General features: G+C 42.9%; 2 protein-coding genes and 1 long non-coding RNA gene across 5 annotated transcripts in view; all 3 read right to left on the reverse strand.

Annotated features, from left to right (window-relative positions):
- The window catches only part of LOC147839744 (uncharacterized), a 512,229-nt gene that overhangs the window by 79,024 nt on the left and 405,704 nt on the right, over nt 1-27,501 (reverse strand). The gene's annotated exons all lie outside the window — the stretch shown is intronic.
- Nucleotides 1-27,501, reverse strand: part of gnrhr4 (gonadotropin releasing hormone receptor 4) — a 156,638-nt gene that overhangs the window by 67,531 nt on the left and 61,606 nt on the right. The gene's annotated exons all lie outside the window — the stretch shown is intronic.
- Nucleotides 15,394-26,934, reverse strand: LOC147839745 (uncharacterized). Its single transcript, XR_015515013.1, has 3 exons — nt 22,259-26,934; nt 17,935-18,429; nt 15,394-16,249 (listed from the first exon to the last, which is right to left on the reverse strand). It is a non-coding gene; the product is annotated as an uncharacterized LOC147839745 (long non-coding RNA).

The following is a 27,501-nucleotide window of genomic DNA, read 5'->3' on the forward strand; positions in this document are numbered from 1 at the left end:
ATGCTTCCGGACCATTCCTGATAAAAATAATTATTAGTTTTAGGCAGCACTTTCCATTACATAGTTTTAATTATCTTTTGGGAAAAAAGCGGAATGCTTTGCTTACAGAATAAATGCCTGTGCCAGATTCATGCGTTTATGAGAGTACTTTTTCCACATTTAACAAACTGTTAGTAATTGTCTTCACTGCCAATGTATGTAAAGCCAAATAAAGCATATTTCTCCTACACTAATATATTGAACTGTAAATGAACTGTATTTTGGATTTTTGGAATCACAATTTTTTTTTTGCTTAAAAATGAGATCACGATTCTTTCTCACGATTATTTAGATGTAAAATAACGGTTGATATGAGTAGGTTATTATTACTGTTAATTCTCAAACATATCATCACCTTGGAATTATAAGGTTCTATCTGCATTCTGAATGATTTTGAGATATTGAGCTTCAAAGTTTTTGCAATCTATATAGCAAACAGTATGTGTGCAACATTTTTTTTTGAGTTTTCAAATGTAAACAATAAGTTGTTATTTATTAAGAATATGTCAATAACAAAATTTTGACAAAAATGTCAGATAGAACCATATAATTCTAAAGTGATGATATGGGAAAACAACACTAATAATATTAGGCCTATGTGTAGCTCCACTGCTGCTTAAAATGCTAAATTTTGTACAGTCATTATGGTGGACTTTAACAGACTTTTAATATGTCCTGTTTGTTAATTCACAGTAAAATGATGACATCAGAATACAACTATTCATAATTATAAAGTTGAATTATTATAATTAAGACGTGCTTCTCATTTCTCATTGTCAGCATTATTAGACCATTTGTTTTCACTGGTAAAAATCAGACATTTTTGTATTTATATTCAACATTATATAAGCTAGAGTAGCTATACTGACACTGTAAAATATTTATTTTCATGCACAACACTGTGTTAGCTATGAAAGAAAAAAAGCATATCAAATGCTTGTCGTAATCATAATTGTAAAATGCGTCATGATCATTTCAATGATGTGCGCACAGGTTTCACTTTCACTTCCCAGTGCGGCTCATTGCTGCCGTCCATCACTGCGACAAAACACACACACATGCAAATCATTCTTTCAGCGCGGCTCACAAACGATCGCACTGTGCAACAAACTGAACATTATTTACAACGTTATAACTTGTTATTCACAGCATATGCAGGTTCTATTCACCAAAGTAGCCTTCATTGGCTTTAAGCTTCTCTCCTGATCTTGAAAATATAACTGGCTGAATCGTAGAATTAAAAAAGCTGAATTAAGATCGTGTGTAGGGTCGAACCGAGATCGTGATCTTTTTTCGATTAATCGTGCAGCCCTAGCATTGATATCAGGACCTACAGTATATTTGCTGTGAATGACATACATGTGGTCAGCAATGATGTGCAGATATGCATAACTCTTAAGTGGATTTATTTCTGGACCATTTTTTAAAATAGTTTTTCCTGTGATTCACATGCTCAGACAGATGGTCACTTATTTAAGAATGTGACATTAATAAGGTAAAATAAATAATATTATATTTAAGTATTTTGTCAACATATACAGTATGCTACAATATGTACAGTAATGCACGTGGTGAGGAATAAAGACACCAGTTCGTTTGGGGAGGGAGAAATAAATAGAAAAGGTCATCTGAGTGCAAGTTATATAAAGATAAATGTGTTAGTCAAAGTGACAGGTCCCATGACGTATATAACAGCTGAATCTGTAAAGAGGGAGAGTAACAGGAAAAGACATGAAGGATGACTCACCAATGACACAAACATGGACTTCACCTCTGTGCTGACCTTTCTTTACCTCAACACAAAGAGTATTCCTCCATACAAAATGAAATGAGTAAATGCAGATCAGTGTTTTAGAAAATAACATATTGTTTTGAAATGTAGCGTTTGAAATCTGTTGTTTGTTGTTTATATGCCTTTACTGTACATCAAATGACAAACTATACGTTTTGGACCCAATACTGCCAATTACTAAAGCAATAAACCCCATGAAGCTGTGGCTTACAGTGGTGTTGGTTGCCAAGCAACAGTCACATGTGTGATCTATGATCTGTACAGTCCTTTCTCTCATATATTTATTTATTTATATCTATGTTTTTTTTTTTTTACTAGGGATAAGCAGGTAGAAAAAAAACAAAACTTTTAGCCAATCAGTATCAAGAATTTTAACATACGATGGACTAAAAAGGGTAATCAACAGCCTGCTAATCTTTAAAGGATTTCCAATGTATCAAAACAAAGATCCACCTGATGCAAAGTATTTCTAATAGCTAGTAAAGACATGTGTTACCTGCATCTTTGGAAATATGTTTGAGTAAGACTCAACCATCAGAATCAAGAACCAGAACTTTGTCTTTTATAAGGCTGAAAGCTTAAAATAATTTAATTCATTTATTTTGTGTATTTAACACTTGAATATATTAAATACACATTGTATATCAATAATTGTATATCAATAAATAACAGAAATGTTTTCTGATACATATAATTAGCATGATATCTGCATGCAAATGTATTCCCAGCTAATACTGTACCAAAAATCCAACTTGAAAAAAAAGTTAAAATTACTAGTACTTTTGTTGGTTTGGCAAAAATGTGTAAAAATGTTTGTAAAACATTTAACTGGTTTACTTAATCTAAATCAAAATGTTCTTTATTAACCGGGTGGTCCATTATGATATCGTATTTTAAACTTTAGCTCAGGTGTAATGTAGGTGTGTGAACATAATAAGCATCTCTGAATGTAAAATGCTCTAAGTTCAACGCAAAAGGAGAACGCTCTGGTTACTAAGGTAACCCTCGTTCCCAGAGGAGGGAACAGAAATGCTATAAGTGGATTTAATCCACGTATGGGGATTTAATTTACGTATGGGGATTTCGTTCAGAAAGCCAATCGTCTGAAAGAGTATATAAACGGGCCAATGAAATGCCAAATGAGTTAGCACCATCAGCTTGCGCACCTGATGCTTGTTGCAATCAATTTAGCATATAAGCACAGGAAAAGCAAGACGACACTTAACTTTTAAGCTGAAGAGACTGATACCTACAGCTAAGGAACAATCATTATGGCGATGCTATATAGCATTACAGTTCCCCTCTTCAGGGAACGAGGGTTACCTTAGTAACCAGAGCGTTCCCCTTTGTATGGGGAACTTCAATGCTATAAGTGGATTAAATCCACGTATGGGTAAATGTCTGAAAAACGCCATAATGCCTGCACCTTACCTTAGAGGATAGCCAGGCATAGCTTGAGCGCTCCTGCATCAAAGAGAGGCGCGGTCTTCCAACGTGATTCCTGGCCTTTATCCCACTTCAAAGAAGATTTACGGATTTAGATATATTTTTCAGGAACCGCAAGCGTCTAGATAATTTCTAGGAATTTAATACCACAGTACGTTGGGAAAGCGTGCAGTCCCGATAGGGAGGTAGCTGCAAAGGCCACCTGATACCCAATGGGGAGATATGATGACAGGTTATATGGACTAGCCCTGAGAAAGGGGAGTATGCATATAATAAGATGGTTAGCGGAGAGGGAAGACACGGGTCCGCCTTTGAGGCATATGGGATTGCCTAGTGGGGATCACACATAGCGGGCACCTATATCCAAAACACGGGCTGACCAGCGTAATGGGCCAGCAAGTGATTCAGTGCTGGGGGCCTTGGAGGAATCTGCAGGGCTCACCTAAGCAGGGAACTTTACTGACAGAGTGAATAAGCGCACGTATCTCCATGTTAGGGAGAATGGCGCAGCAAGTGTATTTCAACACATTAACCGAGTTGTTTACTCAATCACCAAGGGTTACCTAATACCCTTGAGGAAACCAGTTCCACTCGCAGATTATAAAACCTTGCAAATGTATTAGGTGTTGCCCAGCCTGCAGCTCTACAGATGTCTGTTAGAGAGGCGCTGCGTGCACGCGCCCAAGAGGATGTGATGTTCCGAGTGGAGTGCGCACGCACTTCTGGGGGACATGGCTTGCCCTGGCTCTGGTAAGCGAGGGAGATAGCATCCACTATCCAGTGGGCCAACCTCTGTCTTGATTTGGCACTTCCCTGCTGCCGACCGCCATAACAGACGAAGAGCTGCTCAGATGATCTAAAGCTCTGAGTGCGGTCCAGATAAATTCGCAAAGCGCGAACTGGACAAAGTAAAGAAAGGGCTGGGTCTGCCTCCTCCGGGGGCAGTGCTTGCAGGCTCACTACCTGGTCTTTAAATGGTGTGGTAGGAACCTTGGGCACATATGCCAGGCGGGGTCTCAGGAAACAAGAGAGTAAGCCAGCCCGAATTACAGGCATGAGTCACTGACCGAAAAATGCCACCAGGTCCCCGACCCTTTTAATCGATATCAACGCGACCAGCAAAGCTGTCTTCAGGGACAGATATCTTAAAGATACTGAGTCGAAGTTCAAAGGGATCTGACGCAGGCTTGTGAGAACCAGGGCAAGATCCCAAGGGGGCATGAGAGGGGGGCGGGTTAAATAAATTCGCCTAGCGCCTCTGAGGAACCGGATGATGAGGTTATGCCTTCCCATGGTGCTGCCAGCCACTGCGTCATGAGAAAGGAACAACTGCCAATGAGCGTTCTCGGGGGAAGCAAACAGATCGATCTGAATTTCCCTGATTTGCGCCCATATCAGCTGAACAGACTCGGGGTGAAGTCTCCACGGCTGCACGGTTGAGCTTGCATGTAATGCAAATGGCGCGCAGCGATTTTAGCCGCGTATGACTCCAGAGGAGCAGACGGCGGGAAAGCTGAGACATCCGGCGAGAGCGAATACCCCCCATGCGGTTGATATACGCCACCGCCGTCGTGCTGTCCATCCTGACCAGCACGTGCTGCTGCTCCAGCACCAGAAAAAAAAGGTAGAGAGCGAGGAACACTGCCAACAGCTCTAGGCGATTGATATGCCAATGCAACTGGGTTCCTTTCCACAGGCCTGCAGCTGCATGCCCGCAACACACAGCCCCCAGCCCGTGCTAGAAGCATCTGTTGAAACAACAACATGACTGGACGCCTGTCCTAGAAGCACTCCGGCCAGTAGAAACGAGGGGTCGTTCCAAGGGCTGAGGGCGTGTTGATACAGGGCAACCACATTGACTCAGCGTATGCCCGTGTGCCATGCGCGTCTGGGGACTCGATCGTAAAGCCATTGCTAAAGTTTTCTCATATGGAGTAATCCGAGCGGCATAACAGCGGCTGTGGATGCAATATGCCCCAGGAGCCTCTGAAATAATTTTAGTGGGACCACTATTTTGCTGTCAAACTCTCTCAGACAGTTCAGCATTAGCTGAGCACGCTCTCCGGAGAGGTGACCGAGTCCAGCTCCAGCCCGAGATTGCCAAGCTCGACTTTTGAACGCAAACCGCAAAAACTGACGGTGGCGTGGAAGAATGGAGACATGGAAGTACGTGTCCTTCAGGTCTATCACTGCAAACCAATCCTGAGGACAAACGCACCGGAGAATGCACTTCTGCGTGAGCATTCTGAACAGCAGCTTGTGCAGGCAGCGGTTCAAAACGCGCAGATATAGGATTGGCCGTGACCCACTGCTCTTTTTGGGCACCATGAAGGGCTGTAAAACCTGCTCTCCATCTCGGCTGGAGGGACCAGCTCGATTGCATCCTTCGCAAGGAGGACAGCAATCTCCTCTCGCAAGACAGGGGCGGACAGGGGGTTGACCCTGGTGTACACACCCGTGAACTTGGGAGGCCGCTTTGCGAATTGAATCGCGTAGCCGAGTCTGATTGTGCGTATAAGCCACCGCGAAGGGCTGGCCCACACTAACCAGGCAGGCAGAGCTCTCGCTAATGGACTCATTGCTACTATCACTGATGTACCAGCAGTGGGGCAGCGCGGAGTGGGTGTGCTGATCTGGGAAGTGCAAGGGTCCTTCGGGAAGAGCTGGAATCGAGAGATTCACATCTGTAACATCTGTGGAAGTGGAAAAGTGCTCTTTCATTGATGTTTGCGTGGCAGTGAAAATTGCCGTTGGAAATGGGGCCCGCCCCTCCAGCGGGGAAAGAGCAAATTCACTTTTCTCTGGACGACCTGCCCCAGGTACGCTTCGCGGTCCATTACTGGACTTTCAAGGTGCTTCAGTGAGGAGCAGCAGATATGGATGGCTCGGCGGGCAGAGCGGGCTTACAGTGCCCCGCGTACCCAGGTACAAACATTGACTGCAATGGCGCTTGACCTGGGGAATCGCTTCATACCCCCTGGCTGCTCCGTCAAGAGTGGTGAGGGCGGAGGGACAAGCAGCACGGGCAGAAAAAGGTGCCCTCCAAGACTGCGCGAGCCTACTGTGCACCTCCGGGAAGGAGGGGACAAGAGGCTTCGAAGGTTTGGCCCTCTTGTCCTCTATGTAGCACCCATCTAGTTGGTCCGGCCACGGAGTTGGAGGATAAACCAACCCCACTGCCAAAGCAGCCCGGGAAAGCACGACTAACATGTCCGTTTCAGGATCCGTTTGACAGTGCTCACCTGCCCGTGGGCGGCGAGTAGGCCTGGATCCTCGTAGGACAATGAAAGCCCACCCTTCGATGCAGCAGTGGACGACTGGTCCCCGGTGTCATCGTACGTAAGGGCTACCATCTGGTTAGACGGATCGTTTTCTCCGCTCGAAGCTTGGATGGAGTGCCTGGAGGAGCGGGAGGTCCGCAGGCCCAGAGGCGACGGATAATCTCCCACTGAAACTCTCAGACCTGCCCGAGTGCCCACTGCATTGCAGGTGACAGCTGGGCTGGTTCACCCTTTTGCAAGGGCTAGCCGCGATCTTAACTGCGCAACAGACATGGCATCGCAATGATGACATGAACTGCCCACGAGTACCGCATTACATGCAACGCAGTCCCCATCATCCAGGCACAGGAAACCACCGCACCCAGAAACGCACGGTCGGAGCGGCATTTTGAAAAGGATGTGCTGCAACTCTGTAAAATCCTGTAATAATAAATTGACAACTCTCCAGAAACTAACTAATACTCTTATGTTAACCCAACAAGGACTCCAAATATGTTTTGTATTAGTGACAAGTTATTTTAGGTCAGTGCAGCTAATGTTTCCAAAAGTTTAGTGAACAGGAAAAAATGAAAGAAAATAAGGAAATATGTTTTTTTGTTGTTGTACTGACTTAATTGTTTACAGTGTACTTTATTGGTATGTTTTGGTATTTGCTACTTACAGTAAAGCTGTCAAGTTACATACTGGCAATTTCTGTTGCTCTTCATTTATAATGAAGGGAAATATGGTGTACATGCAATTGAAGAGCACTGTTTAACAGCTGACAGGTCAGGAAAGTTCTTTTTTTTTTAAGCGAGACATTTTATTTCTTAGCAAATCTAACCTTAGAATAATAACACTGCCTTTTAACATCTTATCTGACCATGGACACCGTTAAAGAAGAACTCGGTTTTCTCAGCCACTTAAAGTACTTGAACCTTGTCTAACAGAAATGTTCAAAGCTATCACACACCTCTCAGAAAAATCTCAATTGTAAATAAGAAAACAAAACTAAATCTATACTACACACACACAAAAAAAAATGTCTTGCAACCTCTTTCTGGGTCGCGACCCACTAGTTGAGAAACACTAATTAAAACAATGTATTTTGGTTCGGTAAACAGCTGAGTAACTGGACCATTTAGTTATTAGGAAACAATATACACCGGGTAATACAGCCACAACATCTATTATTCCCTACATATCCTTACCTACAATTTGTGTTCTTATTTCAGGAATAGCTTGTTCTTTCTGCTGCCTTTAAAACAACTACAGTACAATATCTTTTGGTTCAGATCAAAATTATTAAGACAGGCCAGCTTGGTGAAAAGGGTGGTTCTTTTTTTCTCAGAAAGGGGACAATTTTGCTATTATACACCTTGTTTTCGATTCAGTTATGAGATTTAAATACAGTACTGCATTTCAGTGACATTTTAAGCAGTATTTCTTGCTGGATTAGCTAGTTGGAGGGTCATCATAAAACCACACTTTTTACCAAAAATATTTCCTAAAGATTTAGAATAAAGTAATATGAATAAATACTTAATTTTAAAATACAATTTTTTTACATCATATATTGTTAGAAAGAAATCGAAATCTTAAAGTTTTAAATTAAAAACTGTAGCCAATTGTCATTTATTAGATAAATAACAAGCTGGCCAGCACATTCAAGTGTCCTCAGTAGAAATTAATAATTTAAAAAAAAACGTAATAATAATAATAATAATAATAATAATAATAATGTAGAGCTTTACAATTTTTCTAGCCTCTTTTGTAAAAAGAAAAGAAAGTAAAATACATTTGAAAATTCATGGTTCCCCTTCGGTTGGGGAACTTCAGTGCCATGAATGAATGGGAGGATTCGGATCAGAAGCCGCTTGTCTGGAGAGTATTGAACGGGCCAATGAATGAAATTAATTGGCAGCGTAAGCTTGCGCAGGTGTGCGGCATAGGCAATTAGCCCAGCATATAAGCGCACCTGAAGCCAGCAGACGCTATCCTTTTCGCTTCAGATCCTTTCTGAGTGAGTCGATGAGGGTTCCTCTTGCTGTTCAAGCACTTCAGAGCGAACGAGTGTGTCTCCCGGTCCAGAGTGAGTCTTCGCGGTGGCAGACGGTCGAGCTGGGTTTCTCCCTTGCCTGCGGTTCTTTGGGTCCGGTCCTCCAGAGCGGTGCGTATTGTTGCAGCTTTCCTAAAAGAGCAACACAGTCGTGCAGCACGTCCTTTTCAGGATGGCGCTCCGACTGTGCGTTTCTGGATGCGGGGGTTTCCTGGCTCCGGATGATGGACACGATCACTGCATTGCATGTTTGGGGGTCCAGCATGTTAATGCGGTGCTCGCGGGCGGTTAATGTCGTCATTGCGATACCATGACCGTTGCACAGCTAAGATCGCGGCCAACTTTCGCAAGAGAGCGAGCCACCCCAGTTGCCTCCTGTTCTAAAAAAACAGCGGGCGCTCGGGCAGATCTGAGGGTTTCAGCAGGAGATAATCCGCCGCCCACGGGCTCGCGGACCTCTCGCTCCTCAAGGCGCTCCATCCAAGCTTCGGGTAGTGGGAGTGATCCGTCTAACCAGATGGTAGCTCTCACACTCGCTGACACCGGAGATCAGATGTCCTCCGCGGCATCGGAGGGTGGGCTTTCATTGTCCGATGATGATCCAGACCCGCTCGCCCCCTTCGGGCAGGTGAGCGCTGTCACTACGGATCCTGAAACGGACATGTTAGCCGTGCTTTCCCGGGCTGCTTCCCCAGCTCCGCGGCCGGACCGACTAGAGGGGCGTTCCCTTCTTCCCGGAGGTGCACAGTAGGCTCACGCGGTCTTGTAAAGCACTTTTTTCTGCTCGTGCTGCGTGTCCCTCCACCCTAACCACTCTTGACGGTGGAACAGCCAGGGGCTATGTGGCGATTCCTCAGGTTGAGTGCGCGATGGCGGTAAATCCGTGCGGCGCCTCTTCTTGGCGGGGTCCGCCTCGTCTCCCATCCAAAGCCTGTAAGTTATCTACCTCCCTCGGAGCTAGAGCTTACATAGCTGCGGGCCAGGCTGCTTCCGCCTTGCATGCGATAGCCACCTACCAGCGCTACCAAACGCAGGCGCTGGCCGAGCTGCACGAGGGTGGGTCCAACCCAGGCTTACGAGTTTTGCACCGCCGCCGACTTAGCTCTTCGGATTACTGAGTCCGCTGCATGTGCGTTGGGGAGGACGATGTCCACATTAGTGGTCCAGGAGCGCCACCCCTGGCTGATATGCGCAAAGTCGACAAAGTCCGCTTTCTTGACTTCCCCATATCCCCAGCCAGGTTCGGCGACACTGTCTGTGAATTCACCCAGGAATTCAAGGCAGTGAGAGAGCAGTTGGTGGGTGATGTCTTATCGGGGGTCCGTAGCCCGCTCCGCCCGCCGTGCCATTCATACCTGCTCCTCGCCGAAGGCGCCCGCCTACGAGAGCTGCTCCGCCCCCGCACACGCCTCCGGCGAAGCGAGCGCGTCGGGCACCTCGGAAGCAGGCAGCCCCCCTGCCCAGAACGCCGTTAAGTCCGGCAACGGACCGTGAAGCGCCCCTGGGACAGGCCATCTGGAGAAGAGGGAACTTGCTCTTTCCCCGCTGGAGGGCGGGGCCCCATTTCCAACGGCACTTTTTACTGCCATGAAAATATCATGAGAGAGCACTTTTCCACTTCCCCGGATGTGACAGCCCGAAATCTGCCAGTCTGGGACGCTATGCTTACTAGCTTGCAGATTCGGTGCGTTTCGCCAGTGGCTCACGAGCGCTGGGAGGACGGTCTCCTTTCTCCCACCCCTCGTGCCTCCCCTCCGGAGCTCGGGTACGGAGTGAGAGCAAATATCTCACCTCCAGCTCTTCCGCGGGACCCTCGTGCTTCCCGGATCAGCACACCCACTCCGCGCTGCCCCACCGCTGGTACGTCAGCGATTGTAGCGATGACTCCATTAGCGAGGGCTCTGCCTGCCTGCTTAGCACGGGCCAGCCCCTTGTGGTGGCTCATATGCACAATCAGACTCGGTTACGCGATTCAGTTCGCGAAACGGCCCCCCAAGTTTACGGGCGTGTATTTCTCCAGGGTCAACCCCCTGTCCGCCCCTGTCTTGCGAGAGGAGATTGCTGCCCTCCTGGCGAAGGGTGCAATCGAGCCGGTTCCTCCAGCCGAGATGGAGAGTGGGTTTTACAGCCCATACTTCATCGTACCCAAAAAGAGCGGTGGGTCACGGCCAATCCTAGATCTGCGCGTTTTGAGCCGCTGTCTGCACAGGCTGCCATTCAGAATGCTCACGCAGAGGCGCATTCTCCAATGCGTTCGTCCTCAGGATTGGTTTGCAGCCATAGACCTGAAGGACGCGTATTTCCATGTCTCCATTCTTCCACGCCACCGCCAATTTCTGCGGTTTGCGTTCGAGGGTCGAGCGTGGCAGTACAAGGTCCTCCCCTTCGGGCTCTCTCTGTCTCCGCGGGTCTTCACCAAACTCGCGGAGGGTGCCTAGCGCCCCTTCGGCTCGCGGGCATTCGCATACTCAATTATCTCGACGACTGGCTGATTTTAGCCCACTCGCGGGAGCAATTGATTATGCACAAGGACAAGGTGCTTCGGCATCTCCGCCTACTGGGGCTTCAGGTCAACCCAGAAAAGAGCAAACTCGCCCCCGTGCAGAGGATTTCTTTTCTCGGGATGGAGCTGGACTTGATCACCATGGTAGCGCACCTCTCCGAGGAACGCGCTCGCCTGTTGCTGAACTGTCTGAGGGAGCTCGACAGCAAACTAGTGGCCCCCACTGAAGTTCTTTCAGAGGCTCCTGGGGCATATGGCATCCGCAGCCGCCGTCACGCCGCTCGGGTTGCTCCATATGAGACCACTTCAGCACTGGCTTCACGATCGGGTCCCCAGACGCGCATGGCACGCGGGCACACATCGGGTCACCGCGCCCTCAGCCCTTGGAACGACCCCTCGTTCCTTCAGGCCGGTGTGCCTCTAGAACAGGCGTCCAGCCATGTTGTTGTTTCAACAGACGCTTCCAACACGGGTTGGGGGGCCGTGTGTCGTGGGCATGCGGCTGCGGGCCTCTGGAAGGGTGCCCAGCTGCATTGGCATATCAATCGCCTAGAGCTGTTGGCAGTGTTCCTCGCTCTCCACCGCTTTTTACCGGCAACACGTGCTGGTCAGGACGGACAGTATGGCGGCGGCGGCGTATATCAACCGCATGGGGGGTATGCGCTCTCGCCGCATGTCTCAGCTCGCCTGCCGTCTGCTCCTCTGGAGTCACCCGCGGCTGAAATCGCTGCGCGCCATTCACGTCCCAGGCACGCTCAATCGTGCAGCCGATGCGCTCTCACGACAGCTGTTACGCCCTGGAGAATGGAGACTCCACCCCGAGTCTGTTCAGCTGATATGGGCGCGATTCGGGGAGGCCCAGATCGATCTGTTTGCTTCCCCCGAGAACGCTCACTGCCAGTTGTTTTTTTCCTTGACCGAGGGCTCTCTCGGCACGGATGCACTGGCCCACAGCTGGCCTCGGGGCATGCGCAAGTATGCGTTTACCCAGTGAGCCTGCTCGCGCAGTTTCTGTGCAAGGTCAGGGAGGAGGAGGAACAGGTTCTGCTAGTTGCGCCCCTTTGGCCCAACCGGACCTGGATATCAGAGCTCTCACTCCTCGCGACGGCCCTCCCCTGGCGGATCCCTTTGAGAGAGGACCTACTCTCTCAGGGACAGGGCACCATCTGGCACCCTCGCCCCGATCTTTGGAACCTCCACGTGTGGTCCCTAGACGCGAGGAAGACTTAGGTAACCTACCGACTGCGGTGGTTAATACCATCACTTAGGCTAGAGCCCCCTCCACGAGGCGCGCCTACGCCCTGAAGTGGAGTCTATTCACTGAATGGTGCGTCTCTCGCAGAGAAGACCCCCGAAATTGCCAGATTAGTGTTGTGCTCTCTTTCCTTCAAGAGAAGTTGGACAGCAGGCTGTCGCCCTCCACTCTCAAGGTTTACGTGGCCGCCATCTCCACTTATCATAGCGCGGTAGCTGGCGGCACCGTGGGAAAGCATAACCTGGTCATCCAGTTCCTTAGGGGTGCTAGGCGAATTATCGCCCCCCTCTCATGCCCTCTTGGGATCTCGCCCTCGTTCTCACGAGTCTGCGATCCGATTTTCGGTCAGTGACTCGTGCCTGGAATTCGGGCCGGATTACTCTCACGTCATCCTGTGACCCCGCCCCGGTTATGTGCCCAAGGTTCCTACCACCCCCTTTAGAGATCAGGTAGTGAACCTGCAAGCGCTGCCCCCGGAGGAGGCAGACCCAGCCCTTTCTTTACTTTGTCCAGTTCGCGCTCTGCGCATTTATGTGGACCGTACTCAGAATTTTAGACCATCTGAGCAGCTCTTTGTCTGTTATGGCGGTCGGCAGTAGGAAAGTGCCGTATCGAAACAAAGATTATCCCACTGGATTGTGGATGCCATTTCACTTGCTTATTCGAGTCGAGGTCAGCCGTGTCCCCCGGGAGTACGTGCACACTCCACGCGAGCGTTGCATCCTCTTGGGCGCGTGCACGTGGCGCCTCTCTAACAGACATCTGTAGAGCTGCGGGCTGGGCGACACCCAACACATTTGCAAGGTTTTACAATCTGCGAGTGGAGCCGGTTTCCTCAAGGGTATTAGGTAACCCTTTGGTGATTGAGGAGACAACTCGGTAGGGTGTTGGAACACGCTTGCTGCGCCATTCTCCCTAACACGGAGGTACGTGCGCCTTTTTATCTGTCAGTAAAGTTCCCCGTCAGGTGAGCCCTGCAGATTCCTCCGTGGCCCCCAGCACTGACTCAGCGGAGGAGTCACTTGCTGGCCCACTACGTTGTAGGTCTGCCCGCTGGTCAGCCCGCGTTTTGGGTATAGGTGCCTGCTATGCGTGATCCCCACTAGGCGATCCCATATGCTCATTCCGCCACGGTTAAGTCCCCCCCCTGGGCGGACCCGTGTCTTCCCTCTCCGCTAACCACGCTTTTGCTATGAGTACTCCCCCTTTTTAGGGCTAGTCCATATGTAAATTCTGCCATCTATCCCCCCCTTGGGTAATGGATGGCCTCCGCAGCGTCCTCCCTATCGGGATTGCACGCTTCCCAACGTACTGTCGTATTTCTTAGAATTATCTAGATGCTCACGACTTCCCAAAAAATATATATCTAAATCCGTAAAACTTCTGTTGAAGTAGGATAAATTAGGGCCAGGGACACGTTGGAGGACCGCGCCCCCCATGATGTGGGTGCGTCACGCTTGCTTGACTATCTCCTCATCGGGGGTGTTGGTAAGGTGCAGTCATTATGGCGCTTTCCATACTTCTCCCATTCATGGCACTGAAGTTCCCCAACCAAAGGGGAACGTTCGAGGTTACAGAAGTAACCCTTCGTTCCCCGAGGAGGGGAACGGAAGTGCCATACTCCGTCGCCATAATGACTGTCCCTTAGCTGTTTGAAAGGATCTTCAGCTTAAAAGGATAGCGTCTGCTGGCTTCAGGTGCGCTTATATGCTGGGCTAATTGCCTATGCCGCACACCTGCGCAAGCTTACGCTGCCAATTAATTTCATTCATTGGCCCGTTCAATACTCTCCAGACAAGCGGCTTCTGATCCGAATCCTCCCATTCATTCATGGCACTTCCGTTCCCCTCCTCGGGGAACGAAGGGTTACTTCTGTAACATCGAACGATAACAACAATAGCCAAATAACTATTCAAATTAATTTAATATGGGCCGCTTTTGGTGCTTCACACCTTTTTATTGGTCGATTTTGTTTCAAGAATAAGGTCCAAGATTAAGAAAAAAGTTACTTGTAAATGTTTTTTCTATTTAAAAACAATACATTAGCGAAAGAACACTTATTTTATGTCAGATTTAAAGATTATAGCCTTTTTAAATGGGTTATTTTGGTTATGTTATCATAGCAGTCAAAGTAAGACAAATGAGCTCATGTATGGGACAAATTCTGGACCTTTGTCAGTGAGGGCTTGGTCTTCCAAACCACCCAAACTCTCCCAGGCTACAGGCTAAATTAAGTCTATTTCATACAGTACAGCATGGAGCTCTGTCGTAATACACTCTGTATTCAAATTGAAATATATCAGCTTAATAATGTACCACTGTATTATAGAATGTTGAATTTCTCTCCAGAGCACAATCCAAAAATCTATCTGGTCTTCATGTAAGGTCAAAGACACTCCAATTTGTCTAGATAAACAAGATTGGGTTTAAAAACAATAGACCATATCTCATTTAAATCGCATCAATCTGACATTGCACAATTCATCATATTATTTTATTATCTGTACTTTTGAAGGAAACAAAACAAAAGCAGAACAAAAAAGTCTGACTGCTTACTGTTGTTCCTTTGCTTCACACATTTATTATCATAAAGTTCATTTTAGGTTTGTATTTGAAATGAGTAGAATAAAATTCATCAAGTAGCTGATTTAAAAAAGACAATGAGGAAGGTAATCAGAATTAAAAAATTAAATGATGCCAGCCTGCTAATTAACAGACTATGGCAAGTGGCACGTATGAAGACACTAGTCAATTTGTCATAGAGGAGTTGTACCAATAAGGATACAGTTTAAATTTATCTTAAATAAAGACTTATCTTCAATGTTTATCAAATAATTGCACCCATTAAACCTTGTTTTTTTATCATTTAATTTAACCTGTATTACCTATAATGTTGCTATTAATGTAAAATAAACTTTGCAATTATATTTAAACTCACTGTTGATGGGGTTTGAATAGCAGTATTAATGATTTTAATTGTCAAAATGGCAGCATTTATATTGTGGATTCAACAAAAAGAAAAAAAAATCCTTGAAGAAAAACAAAGGACTGTTTTGATGGTGCTTTTTCTTTTTTAAAGATTTGTTTCAGTTGAGCACATACAAGTAGGGCTGTGTGATATGGCAAAAATGCATTTTTTCCCATATTGAACAATAATGATAAACTTCGATATAAGTTGTTAATGCTTCCAGCTTTAAAAGTTATTATCCCAGCAATCACTGATGCAAAAAATAAAAAAAATCAAGGGTTCAATAAATTACAATTTAAAATATTGTTTATTAGCAAAAGCAGATTACACATTTGTACTTAAATTAAAACAAATAGTGAAATAGAAGGGCATCCGCTGTGTAAAACATATGCTGGATGAATTGGTGGTTCATTCTGCTGTGGTGTCGCCTGATAAATAAAGGGACTAAGCCGAAAAGAAAATGAATGAATGAATGAATGAATGAATGAATGAATGAATGAACGAACTTCCAGCAAGTCCACACAAATTGTAAACCAAGTTTTTTGGGGTGATACTTTTTAGTTAAATGGGTTGGATGTGCTGCCAGACTTGATATTCACAAACCATTGACATACTTTACAAATCATTTCAATCTGCTCCTTGTCACTCGTCCAAACCAAACCACTTCCATATAACAGAATTCGTGCTGATGTTTTGTCGATAATTTCATCATCTTTAGATAACAACTTCAGGTTAGTTTACTTTCGTCACTGCTTCCACTCATTATTACTTTATGCTGATTGGTTGTTGTTGTTGCATATTGCTGCGATGTGAATGACTCTCAATATCATGTAAAAATGTCCAGAGCTTATCATCATTGAAATAAATTTTTATAAAATTAGATATGGTATTGTTTATAGGCCCAGCCCTATATTCAAGATTGCTCCACTAATTAAAGAGCCCATATTATGGGTTTTTGAAAATTCCCCTCCATGTAGTGTGTAACACAGCTCTAAGTGAAGCGAAGTATCCAGCTAAGGCTTAAATCTGTAAGAATACAGTGTTTAAAACTGTTGATTCATCTATAAAAGAGTCGACTCATAGTGCTTCAAACGAGTCGCCTTGATACCGACTCATTAGGTGTTTCGCCATGACGTACGAACGAAACCAAGTTATTCACGTGCACGCGCAAACCCGGGAGATTTCAAACCTGAGGCCCCGCCCTCTGACGCAGAAACCCAGACACACACACACACCCACAAACACACGCACACCCACAAACACACGCACACAAACATGCCGGTCGATTGAAGTCACACTGCAGATGGATATATTGAGTCTCTACCCAAAGATGAAACCTCAGCATTATAACCAAGCAGTTGGAAACTTCTGGAAGCTACATGCTACAAAGAATACTTCATCTGAGTTTGTTAAAGGAAGGATCAGTAAAGAGTAACTGATGGACGTCAGGATGGGTTTCTTCAATTTCTCAAGTGTAAGTACGTGCGGTTAAAGTTGTTGCCTCGTTGACTCTTGCTTGCAAATGTATTTAGTTGTGATTTGTTACTTGTAACCGCGTGTACTGTATCAGGTTAACTGGCTATATTCTCTTATCGCGTGCAAAGTCACGTTAAAAACGCGACGCGTGCTGTTTGTTTATGGAGCTCCGTGGTAGAGTTCTGCTCCCGCGATTTATTCGGAAATTTATTCCCGCGCCGCAGAAATCTGGCGCGGGGACAGCCGCGGGAATAAATTTCCGAATAAATCGCGGGAGCGGTCGGTAACGGGTTTAATTTGGGACGGGAGCGGGCTGTCTAGCAATATCACGGATATTGCTATGCGAATTAGAAAGAGAGAGTCTGCGTGGTGCTTGTGTGTGTGTTAGTGCGCACGCGCGCGTATGAGAGAGAGAGAGAGAGAGAGAGAGAGAGAGAGAGAGAGAGAGAGAGAGAGAGAGAGAGAGAGAGAGAGAGAGAGAGAGAGAGAGAGAGAGAGAGAGAGAGAGAGAGAGAGAGAGAGAGAGAGAGAGAGAGAGCGAACGAACGAACGACAGCTTGGCTGTCTGGACTGTATACTGGGTGATTTTTGGTTGTGTTCTCCGCTCTAGCGGGACCGGGCGCGGCGGGCAGAAAACGGAGCGGGTTCTCAGGCTAAAACCTGGCGGGTGCGGGCGGAAGCGGGAGCGTTGTCATCCGGAGGTGTGTGTGTGTTTTTGTGTGTGTGTGGTATGGCCAGTACACGACTGTCTCCTTCGTTCGGTTATCCGTGGCACTATCCACTCGCCATAGTGTGGCAGCTAAAATCCACGTCTATACTATCGAGCGTGTATGAACTGTGATTACTTTTTAAATTGCTGATTAGCTATTGGCCATTTCCCTCTCTGACTGAAGGCAGTCGACCAATCGCGACAGACTGTCATCGGTCCAATCAGCGCAGATTAGCTCCGCGCTAAGGAGGGGTTTGGGAACAAATGAATCACTGGACGATTCATACAGGAGTCGCTGGGATAATTAGGTAAAAATAAATGCAGATTATAAGACCATGAAAGTGTTTTTTGACCTTGCATGCATATTAGACTGTTGTTGGAGACCCTTACAACCAGGATATGACCCTATTTCATGTATAATATGGGCTCTTTAATATAATAATTTGTGGTCACACTTTATTTTGATGATCTGTTTGTTGAACTTAAGTTACATTGCATCTACATGCCAACTAATTCTCATTAGTTCATGAGAAGACTGTTAGGGGTTAGGGTTAGTGTAAGTTGACATGTACTTGCAAAGTTTCTTATAAACAGTAAAATGTCTGTTGAAGGAGCAGCATCAACAGATAAGCCAGCAGTCCACTAATACTGAAATGGACCATCAAAATAAAGTGTTACCTAATTTGTCAGGGCTTCTAAAGTCTGACTTTCTATGCTGTGCTGTTTTCCTCACCTTTATCATTCATATAGTTCTATTATACATATCAGTTAAATGGAAGTAAAAGAGAAACATTGCTGCAGTTTTGTTAGTGAAGAATTAAACGTCCACCATCAGAAACCATCAAATTTAATCAAGCATTAAGGCTTTAATCATGTATTCACAGATTTATCTGGTAATCTGTTTAAAATTATCTGGTGCACCCTATTGTTACGAGTAGTGTAGTGTAGGCTTGTGTGTGGTTTCTCTCTTGCGCTCTCGCGCTCTTTCTTTCTCTTTCTCTCGCTCTCTCTCTCTCTCTTTCTCACTCTAAGTATTCGCAGGTGCAGCGGATTACTTTGGGACGGACCATGATTGGCGGTGGCTATAAAAACCTGCAGAGAGCATGGATTCGATGGCTCCCCGCTCTCTCTCGATCTTCCCCGCTTGTACTCAGTGGAGAACGTGATTCCATGAGTGTTTGAATGTATATTGAGATGCCGTTGTGTTAAATTTTTAACCGGCGATTGAAACCCGGTTTGTCTCCCTGTCGGGCTTGGAGCATGTAGGGAGGTTTGGTGCCTTATTTGTTATTTTCGTTTTCTCCTGTGTTTGTTAGTAGGGAGGTAAGTTTTCTGTATTTTATTTTATTTGTTTTATAGGGAAGTTTAATCTAAGTTAGTTAGCTTGGTTTATTGTCATTTATTTTGGCTGAACCCCTCCTGATGTTATTTTTGCTCCTTATTTCTGTAAATAAATCATATTTTCTTGTTAATTCTTAGTGGTTGTGTTTTTGGTATATTTTGGGGAGAGAGAGCGCGGAGGCACCAGGGATTATATTTTTAATCCCTGTTATTTTGTTACGTTTTTGGTTACATCTCTTTTTGATTAAGGATTTTTAATTTAATTCGTAACAATTGGGGGCTCGTCTATTTGGTTTTTGTTTGTATAAATGACAATTGAGGCCCTGTTTGCTTTTTGAGCATATCCAATTGTTGTTTATCTAGTCTTTTTGGATGTTTGTTATTGGCACTCTCAAATATGCCGTGTTTGAAGATTCAGTTAACCCTGTTTATTTCATGTTTGAAAATGAATTTCAGATGTATCTCTTGATTCATTATGGAGTTAGATATTGATGAATTCAGTTCAAATCCGAGTGTGCAGCAGTTTAATAAGTTCCGTAAAAGAGATCTATTGCAGATGTTTTGAATATTTCTGTAGTAAGTACTGCTTCTAAAGAAGTAATTAAATCTGCTGTATTTATTGAATTGGTTAAACAAGGGTTTTTGTGTGAAGAGAGTGAACAAAAAACTGAGATGGAGAAGAGCGCTGTTGAGGCGGCTGTGTCAGCTGATTCCGTTACAGTTGAATCTGATCTTGTATTGCAAATACAACTTCAGCTCATGGTTTACGCGGACCCTTAAAATTATTAAGCGAACAATTAGTTGCTGACAATAAACAAATGGTACCTGTATCTGAATATGTGAATTCAATTAGGGAACGTCTTCGTAATGCTTGTGAAAAAGCAAGGATTAATTTAGCTGAGGCTCAGGCTGAAATGAAAGTGCGTTATGATCGCAAAAGTGTGTCTCGTTCATTCCAGCCGGGTGATTCAGTTTTGGTGTTGCTGGCTACGCCAGGCTCGGCTTTACAGTCAAAGTTTTCAGGTCCATACATGGTGACCAAGAAGTTATCTGACACTAACTATTTAGTTTGCACTCCTGACCGGCGAAAAAAATCTCGTATGGTCCATGTCAATATGCTTAAGGCTTATGTGAAAAGTGATGCTCATCTACCTGCTGTCAAATCAAGTTTAGTTGCGTCCTGTGTAGCTGATGAGATTGAACAGGATTTCTCTGTACCCTGCGGTCGTTTGACAAATTCTGTTATATTAAATGACTTGGATTCGCATTTAAGTTATTTATCTTCAGATCAAAAAAGCGATATTGTTGAGTTACTTGAAAATCATCGCTCTCTCTTTAGTGACATTCCTTCCCAAACCACTGTGCTTACACATGATATAGATGTTGGTGATGCACGACCGGTAAAACAACATCCTTATCGTCTTAATCCGAAAAAACGTGACTTGATGAAAGCTGAGGTTGAGTATTTGCGGCAAAATCATTTTGCGAGTCCCAGTTTGAGTGCATGGAGTTCACCTTGTCTATTAGTCCCCAAGTCTGACTTGTCGGTTCGTTTCTGCACTGACTATCGGAAAGTCAATGCGGTTACGAAGCCCGATTCATTCCCATTGCCACGTATGGAAGATTGCATAGATCGAGTCGGTCCTGCCAGGTTTGTGACAAAATTAGATCTTCTTAAAGGGTATTGGCAAATTCCACTTACGTCACGAGCCTCGGAAATTTCAGCTTTTGTGACCCCTGACGATTTTATGCAATACTCCGTAATGGCTTTCGGGATGCGCAACGCACCGTCAACCTTTCAGCGATTAATGCGCATCGTATTAAGTGGTGTTGAGAAATGCGAAGCTTATCTCGACGATATTGTGATCTATTCTTCTAGCTGGGAGGAGCATTTGGTTTCTTTACGTGAAGTGTTTGCACGTCTGGTTAATGCCTCTCTAACTTTAAATCTAGCTAAATGTGAATTCGCCAAGGCCACCGTAGTGTACCTAGGAAAAAAGGTAGGTCAGGGACATGTGTGTCCAGTTGATGCAAAAATTGCGTCTATTGTGGAATTCCCAGTGCCAGGGAATAAAAGAGAGTTGCGTAGATTTTTGGGTATGTCAGGATACTACAGAGGATTCTGCCGTAACTTTGCTAGTGTTGTGTCTCCACTAACTGATCTTCTGAGCACCGAAAGAGTTTTTGTGTGGTCTGATGCATGTGATCAGGCTTTTCGAGCAGCAAAAGATTTGCTGTGTAACGCTCCTATTCTTTCAGCACCGGACTTTGAGCGTCCTTTTAAATTGGAAGTGGATGCTTCTGCTACTGGGGCTGGAGCTGTTCTAATTCAGGAAAGTGAGATGGGTATTGATCATCCAGTGTGCTATTTCTCAAAAAAATTTACAGCATGTCAACGCAGATATAGTACGATCGAGAAGGAGGCTTTAGCACTACTTTTAGCGTTGCAACATTTTGAGATTTATTTGGGTGGAAGTTCGTTCCCAATTCGTGTGTACACTGATCATAATCCTCTTGTTTTTTTGGATAGGATGCGCAATTCAAATCAGCGATTAATGCGATGGTCTTTGGAAGTCCAGGAATTTAATTTGGATATACGGCATAAGAAAGGTTCGCAAAATGTGGTTGCGGATGCGCTGTCCAGAGTTCATGGTGCTGAAGTTGAGGTTTAAGTTAGTTGGGTAGATACAAACTGCTTGTTTGCATCTTTTTGGTGGGGAGGTGTTACGAGTAGTGTAGTGTAGGCTTGTGTGTGGTTTCTCTCTTGCGCTCTCGCGCTCTTTCTTTCTCTTTCTCTCGCTCTCTCTCTCTCTCTTTCTCACTCTAAGTATTCGCAGGTGCAGCGGATTACTTTGGGACGGACCATGATTGGCGGTGGCTATAAAAACCTGCAGAGAGCATGGATTCGATGGCTCCCCGCTCTCTCTCGATCTTCCCCGCTTGTACTCAGTGGAGAACGTGATTCCATGAGTGTTTGAATGTATATTGAGATGCCGTTGTGTTAAATTTTTAACCGGCGATTGAAACCCGGTTTGTCTCCCTGTCGGGCTTGGAGCATGTAGGGAGGTTTGGTGCCTTATTTGTTATTTTCGTTTTCTCCTGTGTTTGTTAGTAGGGAGGTAAGTTTTCTGTATTTTATTTTATTTGTTTTATAGGGAAGTTTAATCTAAGTTAGTTAGCTTGGTTTATTGTCATTTATTTTGGCTGAACCCCTCCTGATGTTATTTTTGCTCCTTATTTCTGTAAATAAATCATATTTTCTTGTTAATTCTTAGTGGTTGTGTTTTTGGTATATTTTGGGGAGAGAGAGCGCGGAGGCACCAGGGATTATATTTTTAATCCCTGTTATTTTGTTACGTTTTTGGTTACATCTCTTTTTGATTAAGGATTTTTAATTTAATTCGTAACACTATAATGAAATTAAAATAAAGCCCAGATCAACAAATGTTGATTAGCTGTAATCTTTGCTTAATTTAATCCTTATTGGTTCAACTCGCCGTCTGATCCATAAAATTTGTACCGACCTCACATTTCTATCAAAGTGACCTAAAGGGCAAACATTCAGAAAACAAGGTTAGATTATCTACTTTCACATAAAAAAATCATGTTAAAACCATAAAATCTGAAATGAATCTGTGGCTTGCTTCTTTGTTGTTTATGATGAAAGAATTCACAAGTATGAAGCACCATCTGCTTAAATGAAACTTCAAAAATGTGCAAAAAAAAGCTATGAAAAGCAAACACTTGTTCACACATAAAATGCAGACTTATATATCAAATTTTACTCACATACTTTACATATAGTCTTCACTTGCATCTATAAAACATTGCACTCACTTGCATGCATAAACCTGTTATGCAGAGGTTCCATAATGTACCAAAAACAGTTTGCGACTCTTTCAAAAAAGAGGTGATGTTAAAGTAAATTTATTTTATGAGGAAAAAGAAAGTGTTTTTGACCTTAGATGCATGAAACATATTGTAGAAATCTCTTAAAATGAGAAAGTTTAAAAATAGAATAACAGTGACACTTTAAAGTGATTTTTTTTTGTCTCTATGCTGATTAGATTGGGTATTTTTGGAATTAGATTATATTCAGTTAACACATTCAATGCAAGAACAACAATTTGGAGATAAGAGTGTGAATTTAACTCCTTAAATTCTTATTGAAATTCTTTATTAAACTAATACACTTTGGTCTCAAAAATATTGAAAAATATGAAAAATATTAATAACCAGTGGGTAATAGTTTGTTACAATGTTGCCAAATTTGTTCTGAAGGACCATTCAGTGTGTACTGCCTATTAATATATAGTGGGGAATTATATAGAGTGGAAAAGAATCTACTAGCTTAGTTACGCATTCAATCACATTTCATGTGTTATTCTGGAGCTCTAATTCTCTCCGTCTCTGGTCTCTGTAAGCTATTCATCCAGATGTAATACTGTCACAGATTATTGTGTCATTAAACAAAGATCTGCAAACACTGTTTCAAGCTAGATGCAGGCTGGAATTCAAGCATGATTTTTTAGAAACTAGATATTTCAATGAACTGTCATGTATGAAGTTAAATTACCTTACTGTTTTCATAACTTAACTTGACTTGCTAAAATAACTAAAATTGAAATATAAAATGAATAAAACTGTATATACATGAAAAAGACTAATAATAATAGCCTGCAACAATAAATAAAACCTTAGAAAAAAGGAAAGACATGTTTATATTTAGTTTTACTGTGTACTCAACATCCTGTGATGTGACTATTGCGATTGATTACATTGCGATATCAATGCTGAAGCGATATATTGTGCAGCCCTAGAATAAACCATTTAGTGTTGGTGAAAACAGATTCAATTTTGATTAGATTATTGTCAACTCTTTTTTCCATCTCGGTCACATTGAACATCCTGTGAATGAGAACAATTAATGACCATAGAGTATGTTATTACACTGACATCCATCCCGATTCCATTACTTTGACATCCTTGATCTCCTTGAGATTAAAATTCCGCAATATTCTCCATAAATCCAAAAACCTTTGTAGGAGGGCTAATGAATGTCACAGAGATAATATTTGAGTCTGTGATGGAAAAGTTCTTGGCATTAACATAGAGGAAAGCCTCAAAACATTCCTTTAACTCATGACAAGCTGATGAACTCCTGACCTCCATTTATGAACTGAGTCACAAAACACTTTGATACTTTAATTCCAGCTCCAGTGAAAGAAACAGTCCAGCATATTGTCTGGGACATAATGGCTTCATCAGCACCAGACAGAGGTTTTTGACCTACAAATGAACACTTTGCACAGAGAACAGGTACACCAATCAAAAATCACCTAATTGAACATAACCTGTGAACTTTGTGAAGTAAGTGTCAAGTCTTTGGTTGTTTTCAAAGGGAAACTCTGGGAACTCTTTGCACCTTCAGCATTTTGGGTACATGAGGGGATATGACAGCTTGTGCTACTCTTTACATGAAAGTGAGATTTGGTACACACAGTCTCTACCTGTGCCCTGCATGAAATGATAAATGTGATAGTGGTGCCTTTGACACTGCTGCTAATCTGCGCTAACATAATGCTCCTTTGATAAGTTTCTGAAAAGCAGTCAACCACATCTTCATGGACCTTTTTCACAAGACTGTTATAATGTATTTAATGGTCATCATAATCTTAAAATACTTGAAAGTTTTTCTTATTTTGATTTTTTTTAAAAACCTATAAACATTTATATGCATTTATGAATGTATTATATCATCTTTGCATCAAATGACAAAAAAAAAAAAAAAAATTACCGCTTATGTGTGGTGTTTCTAAATGTGATGATCACCAGAGGTCGCTGTGAAACACTCACACACCCATAGGACTACAAATATGCTTGAAATGGACTACATATTCACTCATGCAACACACACACAACCGGTTCTAGATCCTAACTAATTGCATACACACAGCTAATGCTGCTCAAGTACTGATTACACACACATACTATCTACAACTCACTTTGAAACCCTCATTGCTGAGTCTTGTTATCTGCTACAGTGACACTACAACGCGTTTCCTTTGTCTGCCTTTGCCGTGTTTTGATCCTTTGCTGTTTATTTGTTTAATTCTGTTTGCTGCCTGCCTCTGACCATCTGCCTGGCTATTGACTACGATTCTGGACTGCCTGTGTTTGCCCATGTTGACCACTGCTTACCTGACCATTCTAATAAACCTGCATGTGGATCCTCACCTCTGTTGTTAGTGTCACTTCCCGGGTTACACTAATGTATCTATGGGGCTGAGAGTAAATCTGACATTATTCTTTCTTCTGACTGCCATTATCAGTCTCACACAATATCTTTTTCCTTTTTTACAATGATTCTGCGTTGTTTGTATAATTATGCAAATGCTTGTTTGTACAGTAAGTAGTTTGACCCTTTTCTGGCGTTAATTATTCCTAGTTATTTCCTATATAGGAAGCTGAATCAAGCGCACTTCCGCACTGAAGAATATAGTCAATATAGGTCATATACTGTATGTATATGCCTTTTCTAAATCTTCAAAATAGATAACATGATGTACACATAAAAACACTTTCAAAAATAAAATTAAATGCAAAAAAAAACATAACCTAGTTTATTTCCTCTCCTTTATTTATTGTTTTACAGTTTTAAATACTGTTAGAATTCTTGAAACAAAACTAGAAAGTATTTCAAAATAAAGTAATTCATTAAGAATGTTTTTATTAAAAAGAAATAGTTAACAATACATTTTATGGAAGATATCAGTCATTTTCATCACATGAGTGATCCAACTATGTATTTTGATGAGTAAAGCATGTCCATGTATGTTGCAGAGTCATTCATTGATTCATTTTCAGTCACAGAGAAAGGAACGTTAAAAATGCGTTTTTGACTACTAAATTTTATTTGAAGTCAAGTTAGGGCCAAAAAAAAAAAAAAAAAACTGGTCTCACATTGAAAAAATTGATGTCATTTTGAACACAGCCTCATGGCGAAAGCTATAGGTGACCTATTATTTAAAATCAGAATTTATGTTACGTTGCCAAAGCTTGTGAAAACAAAGCATATGTTAATTCTTTTAATTTATAGTGGGTTATTTATTAAGTATCTGTACTGTATATGACATAGACCTGCTGGTTACCTTCTGCTGTATGGAAGGTAATTACTGCTAATTTTAAATAAATCAAATAAACATTGGAACTTAAAATAAAAATCCGATGAACAATTTCTTTTTAAAACACTGTTCGCAAAATATCTGCTAAAATTGAAAACAAGATGAAATTATTTAATTTTCATTTTCGTTTTCACTTTGAAAACACATCGCGCCTGTCAAATTGATAATTAAAATGAAGTTGCCAATTTAACATATAATTTTCTCTGTGTTTCCGCAACAAGACTGACAATATTAAAATAAAAAGCCAAACTGAAAAATAAAAAGAAACACAATTTTTACAAAGCGTGTTATTAATATTCACGCTATAATAGTGACACAATTCAAATTAAAATGTAAGTTTAAGCTTTCCTTTTAATGACTCTTTTTCATTTCAGTTTTCATTTTTGATTTCATTTTCAACCTCAACCTGTATGCAAAGGCCATGCTTATCAGTGGGAGGGGCTTATTCAAGAGACATTGAGTGCTTTCACAGAGCCTGAGGGCAGAAGTATGGTTTGATGGATGGGACAGCGTGAGTTACTAGTGTATATACAGTATAACAGAAGAAAAATGGCAAAAACTGTTAGTCAGCTTTTACGTGAAGCAGCTGCTGCATTGGTACAGCAAGAGGAACAGGGGACACAGGAGAACCAAACGTCAAACATCCGTCCCGCAGCAGGAGTTGCGGGCTTTCTTGATGGGCAGAGAAACTGCAGCGTAAGTACGGTAGGCCTTGTGATGAAGTTGTATTGTATACTGTATAAGGTCTGTGACGTTAACAACTTGTTAGTACTACAATCTTTGAAAGACAGCTAAATTAGCTCGGTAAAGTTGGTTTTAGGTTTGATATTCGCCAGACAGTCATGCACGCAGTCTTAGGGATCTGCAAATTACATCGACAGAACCAAAGCAAAAATTTCTCCTGTAGTCAGTTTAGTCGCTGGAAATGTGAGCACACTTTAGAATGAAAAGTTCTAGAGTGAAAAGAATGATTATAATAAAAATAATCATCAGCATCAGCATCATCAATAATATTAATATTATTAAAGTATTTTTTTTCTTTTCTAATGCATACTAAATATTACATTTCATTTCTTAATAAATCACCTCATTTCTTTATTTATATGATTCATATATGATATTAGAATAGTGTTAGCTTTTGTTAGTGAGAATAGGATATGTCATATTCTCAATAATTTGCTTACTATTTTGCTCAATAATAGTTACTTAGAGTGTCATTATGGGCATTTTACGTTATAACTAACATGGTTCAAGTGATGGTTCTGCGACAGAGAAACTATGCGATTTTGGAAACACTCGTCACTACATTCAGCCGCAAGTTAAGACGTTGTTTAGGAAACCCACCCCAGAGCTGTTGAGCTCAAGTGAAACTGATATTTAGATGGACAGTTTTTGGTTACTGTTTCTTATTATTTCTTATATTTGCATATATATCTAAAATAAAAAATAAAAATAAGAAAAGCTCTTTG

Source organism: Danio rerio, chromosome 18, assembly GCF_052040795.2.
Source record: "Danio rerio strain M-AB ecotype USA chromosome 18, GRCz13ab, whole genome shotgun sequence".
Taxonomy (NCBI): Eukaryota; Metazoa; Chordata; class Actinopteri; order Cypriniformes; family Danionidae; genus Danio; species Danio rerio.